The 13,475-nt window shown below is 45.6% G+C and overlaps 1 long non-coding RNA gene across 1 annotated transcript; it reads right to left on the bottom strand.

Annotated features, from left to right (window-relative positions):
- Positions 1-10,611: 10,611 nt before the first annotated feature.
- Positions 10,612-13,141, bottom strand: LOC142776063 (uncharacterized). The gene is made up of 2 exons (XR_012887275.1): positions 13,095-13,141; positions 10,612-13,033 (listed from the first exon to the last, which is right to left on the bottom strand). It is a non-coding gene; the product is annotated as an uncharacterized LOC142776063 (long non-coding RNA).
- Positions 13,142-13,475: the final 334 nt, after the last annotated feature.

Raw genomic sequence — 13,475 nt, 5'->3', positions numbered from 1 at the left:
GGCGAGACACTGAGAACAACCAAACTATGCTGAAGCATCTACTGAAATCTTTTCGTGCAGTTCTCAGCGCGCTACACACGCCAGGTGCAAAAACAGCAGTGCAGATCCTCAACGTGCTGGAACTGCTACTGCTGGCCCTTCCATAAACAATATGGTGAATTTCTTCGATGAACGTGTGCACACCTCTGCTATAATGCAGTGGAACGCACGAGGTTTGCGAAGCCGAGTGTCTGACTTTCGACAACGACAATACAAATTTTCGTTGGTTGTCATACGCGAGCCGAATATGATGTCGTCGTTTCGCATTTACGGATACGCCACTTTGTGGTCACGCGATGATCGAAATGCGAGCAAAGTATTTATATGTGTACGTCGAGATTTAACGTACGTCAGGCATGCCGTGGCTCCTTTCTTCTAAAGACTATATTTGCCTATCTGTAAAGCACAGGCGACGTTCATTATGAATCATTGGTTGATACATTCGTTCTAGAAGCCACGTGGACTGTTACCATCTCTTTTCTGTGCTCCAAGCTTGCCCTGGACCACATGTATTAGTTGGGGATTTTAATGCACATCCTCCTATATGGGGTTCTGCCTCAATGAACAGCCGCGGTAGGGACATTGCTCATTTTGCGCTCAATCAGTGCCTGATGTTCATCAACGATGGCTCACCTACTTACCTCCTTGGCGCATCGTACAGCTGCTGTCTGGACGTATGTTTTGTGAGCAGAAGTCTTTTGCCTACCACCTGTTGGTTCGTAGACGTTGAAACACATGAAAGCGGCTCTTTTGACGCTCATTATGAATACCTTCGTGCAATCCGTCGCATTGCAGAGAGGAAATGCAGGAGGACGAAATCAGCACCTGACCTATCTACAGCATGCCAAGCAAAGCGACATGTATTGCGACACCTTGATAAGCTTGACAGGCAACGGTGGAAGGTATTTTGTGGCTCTCTTGATCCCAAAAACCCCTGTGTCGAATATGGCAAATTGTCCAAAGCCTTCAGACGCCTACGCAACAGTTGTTCCCTTTCGGAGCTTTGCCTTTAAGGCAAGGTCGACCTGAAGAAGAGGTTGCAGAAGATTATTGCTACTTACTCGTAGGTATGTCCTCCTCACTGATATCACCTTCGTGTTTAGCCTCACCGCCGTCCAGCGACAATTGCCTTGACTTACCATTCACAATGCACGAACTCGAGGCTTCGATTTCTGCGTCCCGACGCTCGTCCGCACGAGGGCCTGACAGAATTACTTGTTCGCCTCTATATCACCTCAGCCAGGAAGCAAGGCAGGTTCTCTTGTCGTTCTACAACTCTACGTGGGAAACGGCGAATGTCCCCGAGAGTTGGAAGTGCAGCCGCATAGTGGCCTTACTGAAACCAGGCAAGTTTTCACACGAGTTGTCTTCGTATAGACCCATTGCCCTAGCCAGTTGCATCGGTAAGGTGATGGACCACATGATGCTGGCAAGATTGAAATGGCTGCTCGAGAATAATGTCGGCTTACCAGATTTTGTAAATGGCTGCTGTAGGGGTGGATCATCTATAGACGGCGTTGTAGACCTAGTTTCTTCTGTTGAAAAGGAAAGACAACGTCGGAGATTGGTAGGGCCCATTTTCTTAGATATAAAAACCGCGTACGATAGCGTTCATTATGAAGCCATTCTTGACGCACTTGAAGACATCGGCGTAGGTGGCCGACTACACGCATGGATAGTGAGCTGTCTCAGAAGACGGAAAATTTTTATGTCGACCTTTGACGGCGACACGACCAGGCACCTCGTAAGCCACGGAGTTCCACAAGGCGCCGTCCTGAGCCCCATGCTTTTTAAAATAGCACTCATTGGCCTTGAAGCTGAGCTTCCCGACGTTTTCAGAATCAGTGCGTATGCGGACGACATACGCATATGGGCATCTGGAGCAACGCGACCACAACTGTGAGCAAGGCTACAGCAAGGCACATCAGTAACATCTAAGTATTTGCGTCGTCAGGGCCTGCAACTTTGAATAGCAAAATGTGCTGCATTGACATTTACGAAGAAATCAATGTCGCGGAACCCAATCTTCGCTAACGGAGCAGTGATTCCTGCGGTCAAGCATCCCCGCTATTCAGGGGTCATCATTGATCACAACCTGTCCTGTTCAAAGCATGTGACTGTGTTGCGGAACAAACTAATCAGTTTTCTGTATGTTCTTCATGTTATAGCAGGACTGAGATGGGGCCCTGCAGAGAAAAGTCTTCTGCAGATATACAACGCATTATTTGTGGGCTATATACGGTACAGCGCACATTTACTTTCCGGCATGCAGTCAACGTGCCTTCGTACTTTAGAGAGCCTTCAGGCACGAGTACGGAGAATATACCTTGGCCTGTCACGGTGCACGTCAACCTCTGCCATTTCGGAGGAGTCACGCACCTACCTTATACAGGTTTACACGTCCTGTGAGTCTCTTCGAGTGCACCTTCGTCTGCTGACCCGACAAGCACAGCACCCGTTGTCTTCGCTACAAGCGGACCGACCAGGCTGAACCTTTTCGCGATCCCTCGATACGCATAGACACATGATACCTTCAGGCTTTGCACCTGCCGCAATCTCTGCAGTGCCTCCACGGACATTGACTAAACTGCTGGTGTGCCTTCACATACGAGGAATTTAGTATAAGCCGCGTGTTTCTTATATTGCTCTCAAGCAACTCACCTTGGCACATTTGGATGACCGATACAGCAACTCTGTGCACACTTACACTGATGGATCTGTAACTTCATCCACCTCAGCTGCAGCCATCATGATCCTTCAACTCGGTATTTCCCGAAAGTACAAATTAGATCACAGGTCATCTTCGACAGCTGCAGAAGTTGTTGCTATACAAGAAGCCATAAATTTTGTGAACGACCAAGCACTGCGTAAATGGACTGTTGTGTCCGATGCAACATCAGCGCTTCTAGCGATCCATTCTTGCTCAAGAAGAGGCCAATTTTACGAGTTAGCGTTAGGAATCGTCCAAGCATTTGACCTAACACACAGGAGCGGTCACTTGATGACACTCCAATGGATTCCGGGACACTGCGGCCTGGTTGGAAACGAAACAGCCGATAGCGAAATAAGAGCGGCAGTATACAACGCTCCTATGTACGTCAAAGTATCGTATTCACGAAGCGACGTCAACACATTGTTGAGATCGCTCATGCGCGAATACGCTGCCACTTACTGGTCCTACCAGATCACCGGAAGGAGCGTCTGTGGGAAACAGACCCCGGTATGACTTTTCGTCTTCCAGATAAAATCAGCCGAAGACATGCTAATATACTGCACCGGATTCGCCTGGGCGTCGCCTTCACTCGCGACTACACCCACCTAATCGGCCGTGCGGACAGTCCAAATTGTGAGCACTGCCAAGTGCACGAAACTTTAGCTCACATATTTTGTGACCGTGCATTATATGTGGCTGCAAGAAAAATGCTAACTGCAACGTTGGCAAGCATAGGACGAACGCCATTGAGTGAAAGCCACATACTGTCAGCAATGAACGACCAAAGAGTGTCAAAAACTGTTACAAAGGCTGTTTTAGATTTTATAAAAAGCACTGGACTAAGTACTAGACTGTAGGGTACTATGCTAAGTGGCTACTGTATATACGCACCACTTCTTTTTGTCCCCATTATCAGCCTTCATCCTTGTTTCTTTCCCCCTTCCATTATGCTCTGTGTAGAGTGGCAGGCTAGAGCGAACTATCTCAGGCCCACCTCTATGCCTTCTAATAAATTCTCACACACACATGGCCACTGTTAATTCACTAGAACACAATGTCAGCGACGAGGCCAAGTTCAATGAAGTGATAGGGCTAAACTGTCAGTGAACATTTTCATAGAACCTCTGATGCTTGACTTAAAATCTACTTTTGAAAACATTTACAATCAAAGATATTGCTTCAAAGCAGTATTTGCAGTGCCTCGTGTTGCACCAGTAGTTGGCAATATTTCATTCACGGTACATTAAAGAGAACCAATGTCTCAGTTTAGACTGACACGCTGACAACCGAGATCTCTCATGCCATAGGTTTACTATCAGCAGAGAAAATTAAGGTTGAAGTTAATTTTAAATGTTAAGATATTCAAAATTTGAAAATGTATTGTATTTTCGCAACATTGGCCCGATGAATATTTCTGAAACTTCGTATCTTAGGTCCATCACACCGACAGATGATATCATACTTGGCTTTATTGAATTAATAGATACGTAAGACCCAGTAAAGGCCCTTAAATTTTATGATGTCGTGTGGTTTTGCGCGAAATCAAGGTGGCATCTTCACCCAACTTTTCCCTTCGCGTGTTTTCTCACTTACCAAGCGTCGAGTCCCGATATAAGTAGTATTTCCTGGATTGAGAAATTGTACTTGACTAATACGCGAAAAAAGTTTTCAGCTTTAGTGTATTTTAAAGGTGTACCGAGATAATTTAGAGACATTGCAAAAGTGACATTGTTAGTTACTACGCTATGGAAGTAGCATTACTACTTACGACACAATAGTCAGCCAGCATGCATAAGGTAGTTACTTTGATTTTAAAGGTTTTGTTGTGGAGTAGTGGCAAGCAATCAAGTGGACTTTATTGTGACAAGTCAACAAGGTTCCTCCAAGTTTCAAGCGGAGTCTTCCATGAAGCCTAAATTACAGAAATCACTGTCATGGCCAATAAAGACAATGCGCTCATCGTTTATATGCACCGTGAGCAGATCTCTTATCTGCCACAAGTACATAGCGAATTGCCGAGTTTCCGCATCGTAACACTGCCTTGTCATGTCACCGAGAAGCCACCCACTTGATATCGAAGCCGAAAGCGTCTTTTAAAGGTCGAGGTATTAAAAATAAATGCGACGCTTTCCGAGGCAACACAGAACTCTCTTCTTGAAACCATTTCTCTTGTATAGGACAACAATTACTAAATATCTAAGGTTCGTCTCAGTACTCATTTAAGTGATGGCAACAAGATGAATCGGGAGAGCAATGTTAGATGGTTTGGAAGCAGGTATTTCAGTAAATGCACGATGTCCTGATTAGCTGTGAAGGGACCAATATTAACGAATGTATGGTAGATCATGGCCGAATTATAGAAGCTATATCGCTCCCTTCTTATATGGCCTAAGCAGTCGCTGTGCGTACAATATAGTTGTTTGTATACAGTGACAGCACACTGCGCATGAGGGCGTGGTGAGCCAACTCTTGAGGAGTGCCTACTCTTACCTTTAATCAGCATTAGATCGTTGTTCAAGTGAATGCCGAAACGCGCGCCAAGGTCAAGTATGACGTACACAAAGTAGCGATGGACAGGTCAGTCTCCCTCCAAATGAATAATACCTCTGAACATCTCTTTCGCGAACGTCGGCATGCAGTTGGGGTCAAGAAATGATGCAGAACGAATTTCAAAATGTTTATTCTTACTGCTAACAATTGCTCTTTAGAAAATGGCGATTTTTATAGCTGGTACATTACCTCCACAGCAGTACACTGGCTGTCTTGGTCATGGTTCACTGTTACAAATTCATGCTGGTATATGAGAACTATACTTAATAATCTAAAGAGTGACCAAATGTCGGTGACATATGCTCTCCTGATGACTTCGATTGATTGATTGATTGATGTGTGGGGTTTAAACGTCCAAAAACCACCATATGATTATTAGAGACGCGGTAGGGAAGGGCTCCGGAAATTTCGACCACCTGGGTTTTTTTAACGTGCACCCAAATCTGAACACACGGGCCTACAACATTTTCGCCTTCATCGGAAATGCATCCGCCGCAGCCGGGATTCGAACCCCTGACCGGGTAAGCATCCGAGTACCTTAGCCACTAGACCACCGCAGCGGGGATCTCCGGCTGACTTCTGCACCTGACTTCTGTACTTGATGTTCATCATCAAATTACGCAACCACCAATCAAAGATCGACCTATGAATTTTGAATTTTGATCTTTTTCTGTCTCGCGGCCTTCAGTTTGTTTCTTTTTTACCGTGCTTTCCTCAGTTCATCAGTTCATCAGTTCAACTTGTTTGGTAGAACATGAGCATGAACACACATAGGCCAGTGTTTCAGAAAGCTGTCACACATTCACTATTACTCTTTTATTTAGTGCATGACGCAGTGTCATACCTCGACAAGTGATGAACAGAAAGTTGTTTGTACTCTTTTATTGAAGTCAAAAGAGTAACAATGGTACTGCAGATCGCAGTGTGTGCCCAAATGCAGAAAGATGCATAATATTTTTAATAAAGTGTGCCATATAGCACTGGAAAGTGTTTCCGTCTCAGACCATCTTTTACAGAAAGGACCATCACAAAAGAGCGGGATGAAAGGGCGACGCACAAATGCCACGGCATGCAGGCGACGATGAACGTCCCACCAACGCTGTGCGCCCAGCTGGGGTGAAGAGAAAGAGGCTGGGCGATTCGCTTTTTTATTGCGCGCTCACGCTTGTGGCTGAACGTTCTCCGTAAGTTGATGCCGGCTGCTGACGCTAGGCTGGCGCGACGGAGACGGCGGCTCTTCACCTTTTTTACTTTCATGCGCCTGCTCTTACCGTCAGTATGAGTGACTCTCGTGCCGGGCGGATGTCACGGCTATTTTTTTTTCTGCTGGGCTCCCTATAGACAGGATTTTAGTCAGTAGACAGGAGCACGCCGCCTGTGTGCAGTTCGTTATCCAGTATCTGAACTAGAGATTATGGTCATTGTTACAAAGCAAGAAGAATACTCCTAGACCGGCCTGGATTTCTACGAAACCTTGTCGCCTTTCTCGTTGGCAGATGTGGTGGGTTGATCTTGTCGGCTGAACTTGCAGCACGTTTATTGTGTGAGTGGCAGAAATGGTGAGAGACAGCAAATGCATTGTGCCAAGTGTGTTTGTGACACACTTATTTCCAATTAGTCGCCTGCATTAGGCTGACCAACCACTTGTCGATATAGGTTCGCCCGCCTGGTTCGTGCAAGGCAACGAGGTTCAACACCCTCTCATCTTGCAAAACGGCTCTGTAATAAAGAGAAGCGGGTGAAGTGGGCACCAATTGCGACTCTCTCATTTGGGCGTAAAAAATGCTGACATTCAGGGTGGGATTAGGCTTTTGTATTTTAAGGGCACTCGCACTGTAGATAACAACGGATATTTTACGAGTGAGTGAGCGAGCAGAAACTCGTCGACAAATCGTTCAGAAGTATCCGTTTCTATCTTCCATGATGTTGAAAATCGTCTGTTAGGTTTTCTGAATGCCTCTCTCTGCCTCGGCCTAATGTCCGTGACATCCTTGGGCTTCCGGTAGACAACACCTCCGCTCGGCACCACGTCACGCAACCGGTGATTAAGGTCTGGCGTCCAGCCAATGCAAATGTGTCACACATGAGAGTTCGTTATTGTGATATCTCTGCTAAACAGAGTTTACTTCCGGATAGTAGAATAGCATTCAGAATAGTGATTGTTGAAGTTTAACGTCCATAATATAATGAGAGATGCCGTTAAGGAGAACTTCGGAAATTTCAAATATTTGGGGTTAATAATGTGCCCCTTATCTAAGCAAACGGGCCTGAAGCATTTTCATCTCCCTCTATAATCTCGCTTGAAATAAACCTCGCCACTTGTGGTACAGCAGCCGAGTGCCTTGAACGCTAGACCATTGTGGCGGTCATATACATTGTTCACAAGTTTGCCACTTTGTTATAAAATATCACGCAACAGATGTTTGATCCGTTAAAGAAAGTTACTTACGCGGTCGAAAGTGGGAGCCAGCCCGTTAGCATAGCGACATTCATACGTAAATGTTATGATCATTCGTGCTTTTGCGCCCAAACAAAGAAACGCAGTATGTTTTCTGTCGGAGAAGAATGAACGATAGTGACGCACCAACCTAGTTTGCAGCAAACAAATTTTAACGCGCTGCAAAAGCTTTCGATTATGATTCGGCGAGATGGATAATTAGTTGCACTGACGAGTATATTAGTTGTGTAGAACGGCTGCTCGTATACTATCGCCAATAGTATGCAGAATGCTCTGATTCTTGTCCGATCTCCCTAATAAAGCACTCAGTCATTACTAAAAGGGAGATACTACCTCGAAATTGCTGATGACATAATCTTTTTGCTCTTTACGTCTTTTGCCTGGGGAGATGAAATAAAAGAAGAAAAAGATGGCCATCGTTTACTCTTGCGACATCATTGGTTCTACATTTTGTCTCGTGCACATGCGTATAGCAAACCAAAATCTTTATGCGGGCGCACACGGCTTCAAATGTGGCACCGAGTGCGCACGCTAACATCTTTTCCTTTCTTTTTACCCTCACTCTATATATTCATTTTCTTTGTTTTAGTGAAAAAGTGGAGAAGAGAAAGTAGCGTAATTTACCCTTCCCGCATCATTGATTAATCGTTTCATCATGTGAACTTTTGCGTAGAGAAATGAAAGCGAGAGAAATGCGAGAGAAATGAATCGAAACTTTTGCGAGAGAAATGAATCGAAATTCTGTGCATGCGCACTTGTGCATGAATTTGGCCGTATTCAAAGTTCAATCCGCTATGTCAATGCTCGAGAAACTTACCTGACAGTTAGTAGAATGGCATTAGGATTATTAAATTTTGGGTCTGACAACCATATGAATATATTTGATGCCGTAGAGAAGGGCTTCGGAAATTTTGACTTTTTGGGGGTAATTAACGTGCGCCTAGTTCAAAATTAGGAACAATGGGCTGAACCATTTTGGCCTCTATCTAATATGTGGTCGCGATTCGACCACGCGCCGTTTGCTTCAGCAGGCCAGTGCCACTTGACCACCGTAGCGGGTTACAATACAATTGTTGGGCCTACAGGTATGCCCTGCTTTGTAACTGTCAATCGTGTGCCCTCAGTTATGAAAGCCTACGAAAGTAAATTTTTGTGGGTTACGGAAAGCGTCTTACGCGCACGGCCGGTGGGGGCAGCCCGTAAGCGCACTTTTGTAGACGTTGCCGCATTGGTGCTTCTGCGCCCCAGCGAAGAAACAGTGTACGTTTTCTGGCAGAGCACAACAGACGATAGTCACGAACCTACGCCATTTTTTGCCAAGAGTATTTAACGCACTGCATAAACCATCAGTCTTAACCTAGGAAAATGGATCTAATAATCAGATAGTCGGGTAAAACTGTTGTTGGGATATGATTGCTCCTACCTTTAGCCATACCAAGCTGAAAGCGCCGGCTCTCATCCGGGTGGCGAACCCAAGTAGCGTTAGGCTCGGTCTGTACATTAGGAGGGAGACCACCTGGAAGAACCGAGTGTTGAATGAAACATCTTTTTTTTTCTTTCTTTTTTGCAGAAACAGAAGCGAGGGAGAAGGAGGAGAATGGAAGGGATTAACTTTGGCCAAGATAATCGGTTCATTGGTTTCTCGTTTTACAACGCGCCCAAGTCCGCAGATACATCTTTAGCTAAGTCGCCGCCACATTGCCTAGCGGGCGGCGCCATCCCATGTCTGGTAACCCACTCGAACGTGCAATGCTCCGTGTTTCCATGAAAAAGAATTGTACGGTTGCAGTCGTTTTTTGTGTTCGTTCTGGCATGCTGAATTTTGTCTTGAATACTGCGTCTGCGAGACGTCCTGAAAGGTTTGCATCTGATCAGGATCAAATACAATATTATGTGACGACGGGAACGTGTCGAGAGTGGCTAATGTGGTACGTTACCGGCACTCTTTCTGTTACAAAAAGCTTAACTATGTGAACAGCCGTTCAAGCAGGCAAAGCAAGTGCTGGCACCCTTTAAACTTAGAATATTTTTTTTGAACTGTAATAGTTAGGTTCCTTTTTCAGTGGGGATTGTTTGTGTTGTGTCAGCGATACCACCTGTACTTGCGGCCGCGCGTGAGCGAACAGTTGCGACGTTTTTGCGATGGCGGTATCGGTAACCTTTTAACAAACTAATGGGTATCTTGTGTTCGACCGTCCATAAACCCTTGTTAGCAACTGGTATATTGCCCACCGGCATGAATGAAATTGAGCCTGGTGGGGCTGGTACTCAAAAAGCGGCGCGGAAGTTCACATGCCAGCACAATGCTCTTTCTTTGGAGAGTCGTGGCGTTTGGTTAAACAGCGGTGCCGTGATAGCGAAGATAGTGCATGCATGGTGAAATTACATCGGTCAAGAACTTTCGAACAAAACATTCGCAAACCTTTCGCCACTGGCATCAACGTACACCGACGATTAAAACGAGAAATGTTTAGAAGACAAACAACCAAAAGTAAAAGCTCAACACAAATTTTTCTTCAGATGGTCGTAATTATATAATCAAAATAATTTTAGTTTACGGTGTATCTAATACCTGGCTAATTTGTTGATTGTGTCAAATTTTTCCAATTTTCACCGAGCGCCATAAATGGGGAAGGTGTGGCATCTAGGCGATTTGCTCTCGGAGATTACGTTCAGATCGGTGTGGTCTCCTTTGGTTCAGCACATTGACAGATCTATGAGGCATTGCTCTTGTATCCGTGGTAATTTCGTGCGCACCCTCAGTCGTTGTCCTATTTTTACGTGCGAATAGTATGTACTAGCTTGCAGAACTTGTCTAGCTTTTAGAATGTGTAGATAGCCGCTCATGTGACTGCTTTTGCTGGCACACGGCCGGTGCATTTTCGCCTTTGGTGACGGTGAACGCGCCACGCTAAGCAACAAATTGTGGTACTGTACGGCTGGCAAAGCTATACTTTCAAAGCTGCTGTGTCACTGCAGAGAAGTTTGATGGTTCGGCAACGTGAGCTTTTCGAAGTGTTGTTTATGTGAACACTTGACTCACAAGTGCCTCTGCGAAGCTTTTTTTTGTGCATATTGTATTTATAGTAGGTCATTTGGCTAATCATATGGTTTTGCTTCCTTAGCACAGTGTTTGAATTGCTTCCATTTTTCTCACTCAGTGAATTAGCAAGCCATAAATAAAATACGCTTTAACACCATGTAAATAGTCGACAAGTAAAAACACTTAAATTTCGCACCAGTTAGGCTAAATGCGCTATGTCGCTTCTGCTTCTGTTGGCGATATCATATTTTATTTTTGGATTGCTGTTAGTTTAGCCCTTCTCACGTAGATGGCGAAGATTGCAATCAGCCGCCGACTAATGGATCCATGAATCTGTATGGAAGGTACGCTACTAGTTTACGTATACCTTGGTTCTTGACTACTCTGCCGATGAGGCACCCAGTGGATTCGAGCCTTTGATTGGCTGAAGAGTGATATATTGTCCATCTCGTCAAATAGTCTGTCTCCAAGTTGTACGGCCTATGTGAAATATTCCTCATCGTTTCCAAAGGCAACTAGCTAAATTAAGACATAAAGAAACAGAACACAACCGCCACAACGTGCTCTAATTATGTTTCGCTCTACGAAGATATTACCTATGGTGTACTCCATCGCGCAACTCGTCAGACCCGGTTCCTGACGACGCAAAAATTGTCTTTCTCTGGTAAAGATTTCAAACACGAAGTGACCAACTCAATTTTTTTGTTTCGTGATTCGGCTTCTATATCGCACAGGTTGTACGATGCATCCCGCTGTCCCAATTGATTTGTACCCGGCTGAGAAGTGAGCGGTTTCTCGTCCGCTTTCATGCAGTGACATAAACTACACTGATAGCCATGTTGATCAGAGCTACAAGATTGATGTTTCACGAAACCCATGGTACTAAAAATGTAATAGGAAAATGAAGCGAAAACAAAGGCGGCTACACGAGTGGTGGTTAAATATTTCGCGAAAGACAAGGCTGTAACTCACCGATTATGTTTGGTCATAAATAGAAACATGTCAGCTTATCGTTTCCCCGAGTCGAAGACTGCCCAATTAAGGTATAGGTTGGCACATGTCGACGTGTAAATTGTTACGCAACACTAACTATGCACAGCATGAAACAACAGCAAAAGCTGCACGTTTCGTGATGCGTGCCGTATCGTAATCGCCCAGCCCCCACCCCCCACCACCAGTTTTCTTTATTTTTCTGTAATATTAAGAACAAGCAAATAAGCGCAGTGGCTCATCGTTGACCTCTCGCTGGTTGACATTGTCATAAAACACAAAAAAAATACCAGTAGTTCTACTTAACACATACTAAATTGTTAGAAAACGCCACTCATCTAAGTCGAGAGGCCGGCGCAGGCCGGTGGCATCGAGGGTGCCGGTGGCGTGGTCGTCAAACTTTTAGAGATGGCGGCAGCAGCCAGAAGATGCGATGAAGCACGTGGTGTCTTCGTCGTCGTCGAGTGCGTAGTGACGACGACCACAGCCGGTTGAGACGAGAACGAAGCCCTCGTCGTGTTCGTGGAGACGACGGCGCACTCGATGTAGATCGCAGGATGGCTTCCGGGGCCACGCCGCTGTTATCGACAAGGTGATTCCGGAAAGAGCGGAACATGATTTTCGCACGGCTACAGGGCTTGGCGGCAAGTCGCGGTGCTGTCAGATGAGACCATGAAGAACACAGCTTTGGGATGGAGCTGCCGAGAAGTGACGCGTAGCTTGGTTGCGGATTGTTTTCCGCTACAATTTTGGCAGCGTGGATGTTGTGCTGCACACGGTCTCTGGCATGTATGACACCGCAGCGCAGGCACGGTTGGTCTCGCGAGCAGGTCGCGCTTGCGTGCCCAATATGGTGGCATTGGGAACACTGCAGGGGCTGGGGCTGGCGAGGATGTAAGGCACGCGCAAACTGGGGTGGGGTGTTTTGCCTTTTGCTGTGCGGCCACAGGCGTTGAGAAAGAAACAAAGCTGGTGTGTCCCTTGCAAGAAGTCACAGCCAAATCACGAAAGGAGGAAAGTCTGTTTTGCCTCGTCCCCTGGCTCATAGAATGGTAGTTGATGACGGTGTCATGGTTGCCGGTCACCTTCTATCGGGTTTGTTATTCAAGCGCGCAAGCTTTCTTGGTTCCTGCTGCTGCTTGGGCACTGGTGTGGATGCCGAGGTTACCTGGACGAAATCCTGTTGATATTCCGTCTTCCTGTGGCCTTTCTACGACGCCATATGTAGTCCTTAAAAAGGCTGCGTGCAAAAGGGCGTTGGAGCGAATACGACAGAAAGAATAGTCGCGCAAAATACAAACCTCCTTTTTCCTTGCAAGCGTATGGTCCTCTCGCTTGTAGACTCAAGTTTACAAAAGGAACCGAATGCGCATTGCATCATCTTTTTATCCATTTTCTCATTCTCTTTTTGTCTATATTTTTAATAAAGAAGAAAGAGGGCGTGATAGCGTTGTTTAATCTTGCCACGTCATTCGTTTAACGTTGCATCACGCGCACGTGGAAGCTTCATGCGTGCACAGATGGGCATCTCTTTAGCGCGAATGACAGTTGAATTGTGCGATATCTCTACTCAACAGGACATTCATTGCGCGTGGTATGAAATTTTCTATTTTATCGATCTCTTTTTATATATTTTCTTTTCCTTCTTGTGGAAGGGATAGGGCGTAAGGGGAGTTGTTTAT

The sequence above is a fragment of the Rhipicephalus microplus genome, chromosome X, assembly GCF_043290135.1.
Source record: "Rhipicephalus microplus isolate Deutch F79 chromosome X, USDA_Rmic, whole genome shotgun sequence".
NCBI lineage: Eukaryota > Metazoa > Arthropoda > Arachnida > Ixodida > Ixodidae > Rhipicephalus > Rhipicephalus microplus.
The sequence above is the reverse complement of the archived record's forward strand: the minus strand, read 5'-3'. Positions and strand labels throughout refer to the sequence as shown.